Below are 8,256 nucleotides of genomic sequence, written 5' to 3'. Positions count from 1 at the left end.
GACTTGCCCTGGAAGCTGAGACAAGAGGTAATTAGCCCTGACCAAATAGGACAGTATTTGTGACTCACCAGGTTTGGCCAGGCCCCCTGGAATGTTGGGCTCCCACTGTTACCCGATGTGGAAAGCAGCTACGTGCCCTCCTCTCCCTCTCTCCCAATGCGCAACGTTAGGATGTGGAAATGCCAGCTGGGACTGGGGTGGGCACGGTAAGAAGTCTCACAACACCAGGTTAAAAGTCCAACAGGTTTATTTGGAATAACAAGCTTTTGGAGTACTGCTCCTTCCCCAGGTGAGTGGAGAAGGAGGGCCAGCATGGTAGGTTGTTGCATAAGATTAAATTTCACGGGATTCAGGGTGAGGTAGCCAAATGGATACAAAATTGGCTCGATGTGAAAAGACAGAGGGTGGTTGTAGAGGGTTGTTTTTCAAGCTGGAGACCTGTGGCCAGTGGTGTGCCTCAGGGATTGGTATTGGGTCTACTGTTATTTGTCATTTGTATTAACAATTTCGATAAGAATTTAGGGGCATGGTTAGTAAGTTTGCAGATGACATCAAGATTGGTGGCATAGTGGACACTGAAGCTTATCTTGGATTACAACGGAATCTCGATCAATTGGGCCAGTAGGCTGATGAATGGCAGATGGAGTTTAATTTAGACAAATACGAGGTGATGTATTTCGGTAGATCGAACCACAGCAGGACTTACTCAGTTAATGGTAGGGTGTTGGGGAGAGTTACAGAGCAAAGAGATCTAGGGTTACATGTTCATAACTCCTTGAAAGTGGAATCACAGTTGGACAGAATGATGAAGAAGGCATTTCGTATGGTTGGTTTCATTGGTCAGAACATTGAATACAGGAGTTGGGACGTCTTGTTGAAGTTGTACAAGACATTGGTAAGGCCACACTCGCAATATTATGTACAGTTCTGGTCACCCTATTATAGAAAGGATATTATTAAACTAGAAAGAGTGCAGAAAAGATTTACTAGGGTGCTATGGGGACTTGATGATTTGAGTTATAAGGAGACACTGAATAGACTGGGACTTCTTTCTCTGGAGCGTAGAAGGCTTAAGGGTGATCTTATAGAGGTCTACAAAATAATGAGGGGCATAGATCAGCTAGGTAGTCAATATCTTTTCTCAAAGGTACGGGATTCTAAAACTAGAGGGCATAGATTTAAGGTGAGAGGGGAGAGATACAAAAGGGTCCAGAGGGACAATTTTTTCACACAGTGGGTGGTGTGTGTCTGGAACAAGCTCCCAGAGGTAATAGTAGAGGTAGGTACAATTTGTTTTTTAAAAAGCATTTAGACAGTTACATGAGTGAGATAGCTATCGAGGGATATGGGCCAAACAAGGGCAATTGTGACTAGCTTAGTCGTTAAAACAAAAGGGTGGCATAGGGAAGCTGGGCCAAATGGCTGTTTCCATGCTGTAAGCCTCTATGATTCCAAATAAAGCTGTTGGATTTTAACCTGGTGTTATGAGACTTCTTATTGAGCCTGAGAATGGACACCACGGGGTTCCTGCATTCTCCATATATGGAATCAGAAACCCCATTGGTTGCTGTGACCCCCACTCAGTGACCTCATTGGCTGAAAGCCAGAGAATCTTCAGAAGGTGCAAAAGCGGGGATAAGAGGAGACATCCAGGGGCCCCCCCCAGCGAAGACTCAACCTGCAGTGAAGGTTAGGCAGAGACCCGTGATGACAAAAGAGTGTGCATGAGACTAACATTCACAAATGTTAGGGATAAGTTCAGGGAGAGTGGCTGCAGCAACTGAACTGTTGTATAAAACAGAAAAGGCTGTCAATCAATCCCAACACAGATGAACCATCAGCTGAGGTTGTAGCATCTCCATGGTTACCCTTCACCTTTCAACCTTTACACAAAACGATGGCTGTGAACCCTTCACACTCCCAGCATTACTGTTTGATCTGGATTCCTAATACGCCATTATCTATCCTGTAGATTGTATAGCACATTCAATCACTCTCTCTCCCCATCGCCTGGCCTGGCCCAGCACAAATTGCAGCCTCTCCACAACCAATGGGTCTGATGCCCTGGTTACTGCAATACGTCTTCCTTCTGGACATACTCCCTCCATCTGTCTCTTCTCCTGAGAGGGGAATGGGAAAATGAGGACTATTTGTTCTGAATATCACCAAGCCCTCCTGATTGCCCTTGTTACAGCAGCTGGTATAACTGCCCCATTCTGGAACTTTCTTTCCCAAGCACCACCTTCCCCAGTGGCCTGAATGACCTCGAGAGGGGCAGGGGCTCCTCGATCAATGCCATGTGATAGATGTTGATTCACTCATTTGCCAGGCCCTTCACTCACTTTCCCTCCCAAATTTGGGCACCTACAATGCCAACAATGTTGTTTGCTTACCCTTGCGTCATTTATCCTTCTGGTGTGTTGCAGGCACCTGTTCTGGATGCCTCTATGGCCACCAATCTCCTTTGTCACCCTGGGACGATTTCCTTTCTCCATCCGGCAGTAAACACGTCACTCAGTGATAGCTGAGGGGATCCCATAGAGTCATGAGAACCCCACACAGCTCCTGCCCTTCGCCATTGCTCCTGGTTACCTTCCCAGTGAGATTGGCTGCAAATGACCCTGGTGGGGTGTGTGTGTGTATGTGTGTGTGTGTGTTGGGGGAGGGTATGCAGAGACACTGAAGTCTAACTGAGGATTGGCGATCTGATAGAAAGCTGAGAGCAGGGCTTATCAAGGGGACCTCGGGGTCCTTGTGCATGAGTCGCAATAACCCAGCTTGCAGGTGGTCAGGAAGGCGAATGGGATCCTGGCCTTCATAGCGAGGGGGATTGAATATAAAAGTAGGGAGGTCTTGCTGCAGCTATATAGGGCATTGGTGAGGCCGCAGCTGGAGTACTGTGTGCAGTTTTGGGCGCCATACTTGCACAAGGATATTTTGGCCTTGGAGGGAGTGCAGAGGAGGTTTACTAGGCTGATGCCGGAGTTGAGGGGGTTGAGCTATGAGGAGAGGCTGAATAAACTAGGCTTGTACTCGTTAGAGTTTAGAAGAATGAGGGGAGATCTCATTGAGACATATAAGATGATAAATGGGATGGATAGGATAGAGGTGGAGAGACTCTTCCCACTCAGAAAGGACAGTAGGACTTGGGGGCACAGCCTCAAGATAAAGGGGGGGCGGTTTAGAACGGAGTTGAGGAAGAACTTCTTCACTCAAAGGGTGGTGAATCTCTGGAATTCTCTGCCCATTGAAGTGGTGGAGGCTACCTCGCTAAATATTTTTAAGACGCGGGTTGATGGGTTTTTGATAAGAGAGGGGATTAAGGGTTATGGGGAGAGGGCGGGAATGTGGAACTGAGCCGCGACAGATCAGCCATGATCTTATTGAATGGCGGGGCAGGCTCAAAGGGCTAGATGGCCTACTCCTGCTCCTATTTCTTATGTTCTTATAATCTCAGGTTGGCAGCAACCAATACTGGGCCCTGAGCTATTTACAATCTACATCGAGAACTTAGATGAGGGCACAAAGCACAACGTATCCACATTCACTGAAAGGCACGCTAGGTGGGAGAGTAAATTGTGAGGCAACTTAACTGAATAGGAAAACATTGTAATTAAATATGAAGAAAGCTGGTGTCATCCACTTTAAAAGCAAAAAACAGGAGATAGTGAGGCACTGAGAAATGTTTGCACTCAGAGGTGTGTCTTTGTACAGGAATCGCACAATGTTTACAAGGCAGATACAGCAAGCAACGTAGAAAGCAAATAATGAGGGAACCTTTATTACAAAGCAATTAACCTGCAAGATGAAGAGCTGTACAAGATCTTGTAGTATTATGCACATTTTTGGTCCTTATCTACCAAGAAAGAAGGAAATTCTTTCACTCAAAAAGGTTGCAAACCTGAGGAATCCTCCACCAGCGAGATGTGAATGCACGACATTGAGTGATCTTTAGATAATAGGGAAATTAAGGGACATGTGGACAGTGCAGGGAGGTGTTGTTGAGCTACAACCATTGTCTTATTAAATAACAGAGGAAGTTTGTTCAAAGGAAGTTCAAACTTCCCAGACAATTCCCATGGAGGTCAGCACATCAGGAATTTTGCACAGTCCCAAAGTGCCTCTTGCATCTGACAATCTGGAGACCAGAAGTTCTAGGCCATGTACAGTTGTCCAGTAAAGGATAAGGATCACAGGCAGGGAAGTAGTGTGGAGACACAGATCAAAGGAACTACTTCCTGAACCTATGTTTCTGGCTAAATGAGAACTAGTTTAACCCCTTTCACCCGATGTGATCATTCACTGCCTGAATGATGATGTGGCACTGTCATTGTTGGAACATTTTGCAGAACCAACTGAAGCTCCAGCCACAGACCAGAAACAGATGTTCAACTTCCCTACCAGTTGTGGAGGTGATAAAAGTCAAAATCCGTTAGTGTACTAACAGCACTGTGATTCCGCGGTAGCAGACTTGCCTCCAGGTGTCAAGTATTCAAGTACCACTCAACTGTTACGCACAAAATCGAGGTTGACAGTCCCAGTGCAGTACCTTTGGAGTTCCCAAGTCTAGCACTCAATATTTCGCTAACACTATTCACGTGTTCATTATCACAATGCATGTACCAATTAGCTCTGCTGTTTGCGATATTACAACAATGTCCAAACTTCAAAATAACTCAACTGACATTCAATGGCTTTATAATCACTGAAACCTCCACTAACATCATCTTGGGGTTATCATTGACCAGAAACTGAATTGGCAATATAAAACACTGACTGCAAGAGCACGTCAAAGGCTGGGAATCCTATTGAGAGTAACTCACCTCCTGACTCCCCAAACCTTGTCCACCATCTACAAGGCACAAGTCAGGAATGTGATGGAATAATCTCCATTCGCCAGGATGAGTGCAGCTCCAACAACAGGCAAGAAGCTCAACATCATCCAAAATAAAGCAGCTTGATTGGAGGCAGTGAATGTGGATGTGGTGCCATCGCTGATGCATAGTAACAGCAGTGTGTACCACCTACAACATGCACTGCAGCAACTCCTTGTGCAGCACCTTTCAAACACACGTCTGTTATCATCTAGGGCAAAAGGCAACAGATTCATGGGAACACCACCATGTGGAAGATCCCCTCCAATCCACTCACTATTCTGACTTGGAAATGCTCTTCTGAAATGGCCTAACAAGCCATTCAGTTCAAAGGCAATTAAGTTCCCTGTGGTCGTTTGCATCCACCCGAGGGGACAGGCATCATCTTGGTTTAGCTTCCCACAGAACCACCAACAGTGCAGCATTCCCTCAGGACGTGACTTGGATGTCAGCCTGGATGATGTGCTGGAGGGAGGCTCAATTCTTCCGACTCAGAAGTGAGAATGTTACCACCAAGTCAAGCTGACAACTGGCTCACGCTGTCTCTGCTGTGAACAGATATTCTGATGCAGATGGAGGAGGAAAAAGTGGGTTCCCGGACATGTGTCCTTTGTTTGAATAGAGGGGAGTACGGTAGGATGAGAGAGGAATTGGCGAATGTTGATTGGGGGAGTGCGTTGGAAGGTAGGTCTGCTGAGGAACAGTGGAGGACCTTTAAGGAGATCTTTCTTGGTGCTCAGCAGAAATTTATTCCGATGGTTAAAAAGGATCGTAGGAGGAGAGATAATCAGCTGTGGATAATGAAGGAGGTAAAGGAAAGTGTTAAATTAAAAGCGGATGCGTTTAGAGTAGCTAAGAGTAGTGGGTAAGAAGAGGATTGGGAGAGGTTTAAATGTCAACAACGAATGACAAAGAAGTTGATAAAGAAGGGTAGGATAAACTATGAAGCTGGGCTAGCGCTTAATATAAAAAAGGATAGCAAGAGTTTTTATAAATATATAAAAAGGAAGAGGCTGACTAGGGTGAACGTTGGACCCTTAGAGGATGAGAGGGGGGACTTAGTGGTAGGGGATGGGGAAATGGCTAAGGCCTTGAATAACTTTTGTGTTTTGGTCTTCACGGAGGAGGACGTGAATAATTTGCTGGGTGTTAGCGATGGAAAGATGGTAGGAGTGGAGGGTCTGAATGACATTATTGTTACTAGAGAGGCGGTGCTTGACAGACTGGAGGGACTGATTGTGGACAAGTCCCCAGGACCGGATGGAATGCATCCAAGGGTTCTGAAAGAAATGATGGAGGTGATAGTGGATGCCTTGGTGATTATTTTCCAAACGTCGCTGGATTCCGGGGAAGTGCCGGATGATTGGAAAACGGCTAATGTTACGCCGTTGTTTAAGAAGGGTGGCAGGCAAAAGGCAGGGAATTATAGGTCGGTTACTTTAACGTCTATTGTAGGTAAAATGTTAGAATCCGTGATCAAGGAGAAAATAGCGAGGCATCTTGAGGAGAATTGTTTGATGGAGCAGACGCAGCATGGTTTCGTTAAGGGGAAGTCGTGTCTGATGAATTTATTGGAGTTCTATGAGGATGTGTCTAGGGCGGTGGATAGAGGAGAGCCGGTAGATGTGGTGTTTCTTGATTTTCAGAAGGCGTTTGATAAGGTGCCTCACAAGAGGTTATTACAGAAGGTCAGGGGGCATGGAGTTGGGGGTAGGGTGTTAGCGTGGATAGAGGATTGGCTGTCAAATAGGAGGCAGGGAGTGGGGGTCAATGGGTGCTATTCGGATTGGCGGTTGGTGACTAGTGGAGTGCCCCAGGGGTCGGTGCTGGGGCCTCAGCTATTTACCATTTATATAGATGATCTGGAGGAGGGAACCGAGTGTATGGTGTCGAAATTTGCTGATGACACCAAGATTGGTGGAACGACAAATTGTGCGGAGGGTGTGGAGAGTCTGCAGAAGGATCTAGATAGGCTGGGCGAATGGGCCAGGAACTGGCAAATGGAATGTAATGTTGGCAAATGTGAGGTTGTCCACTTTGGTAGGAATAATGGTGGGAAGGACTATTACTTACATGGCGAAAAACTGCAGCATGCGACGGTGCAGAGGGACCTCGGGGTCCTTGTGCATGAGTCGCAAAAACCCAGCCTGCAGATGCAGCAGGTAGTCAGGAAGGCAAATGGGATGCTGGCCTTCATAGCGAGGGGGATTGAATATAAAAGTAGAGAGGTCTTGCTGCAGCTGTGTAGGGCACTGGTGAGGCCGCAGCTGGAGTACTGTGTGCAGTTTTGGTCACCGCACTTACGCAAGGATATTTTGGCCTTGGAGGGAGTGCAGAGGAGGTTTACTAGGCTGATTCCGGAGTTGAGGGGATTGAACTATGAGGAGAGGCTGAATAAACTAGGCTTGTACCCGTTAGAGTTTAGAAGAATGAGGGGAGATCTCATTGAGACGTATAAGATGATGAATGGGATGGATAGGATAGAGGTGGAGAGGCTCTTCCCGCTCAGAAAGGACAGTAGGACTAGAGGGCACTGCCTCAAGATAAAGGGGGGGCAGTTTAGAACGGAGTTGAGGAGGAACTCCTTCACTCAAAGGGTGGTGAATCTCTGAAATTCTCTGCCCGTTGAAGTGGTGGAGGCTGCCTCGCTAAATAGATTTAAGACGCGGGTTGATAGGTTTTTGATAGGCAAGGGGATTAAGGGTTATGGGGAGAGGGCGGGAATGTGGAACTGAGACACGACAGATCAGCCATGATCTTATTGAATGGCGGGGCAGGCTCGAGGGGCCAGATGGCCTACTCCTGCTCCTATTTCTTATGTTCTTACATTAGGAAAGAGGTGCTTCGGTTATGTGCAATGGTTTGTGAAATTGGGATTGTTCCTCTTACAGCAAACAATGTCACGGTAAAATTTCATAGCTTCCAAATTCGGAGGAATTACAACACAACAAACAAGAGAAACTCTTCCCGTCGACAGGAGGGGAGAAAGCAGAGGAACACAGATGTAAGGTAATTGGAAGAAGAATAAGAGGGCTCATGAGGAGAAGCTTTTTAACTACGAGTTGTGATCTGACTGGGCAGTGGAAGCAGATTCAATGGCAGCTTTCAGAAAGGAATTAGAGAAATAGTTGAAAGGAAAGAAATTACAGACATATGGAGACGGGGGGGGGTGGTGGAGTGGACCAATTGGGATTGTTCCTTCAAACAGCAAGCATAAATAAAGGGCGCTGAATGGCCTCCTTCTGTTCTCGCTCTCTCAAGCGCACACATTCTGTAACGCATTCTAACACAGATTCACTCACTAACATACACGTTCTAGTTCACAGGCTCAAACACCTTTCCCCCACCCACACACTCTCCCTCCCTTCCCAAGCACTTATCC

The sequence above is a fragment of the Carcharhinus amblyrhynchos genome, chromosome 22 (assembly GCF_965287045.1).
Source record: "Carcharhinus amblyrhynchos chromosome 22, sCarAmb.v2.hapA, whole genome shotgun sequence".
NCBI lineage: Eukaryota > Metazoa > Chordata > Chondrichthyes > Carcharhiniformes > Carcharhinidae > Carcharhinus > Carcharhinus amblyrhynchos.
This window is presented reverse-complemented; position numbering follows the sequence as displayed.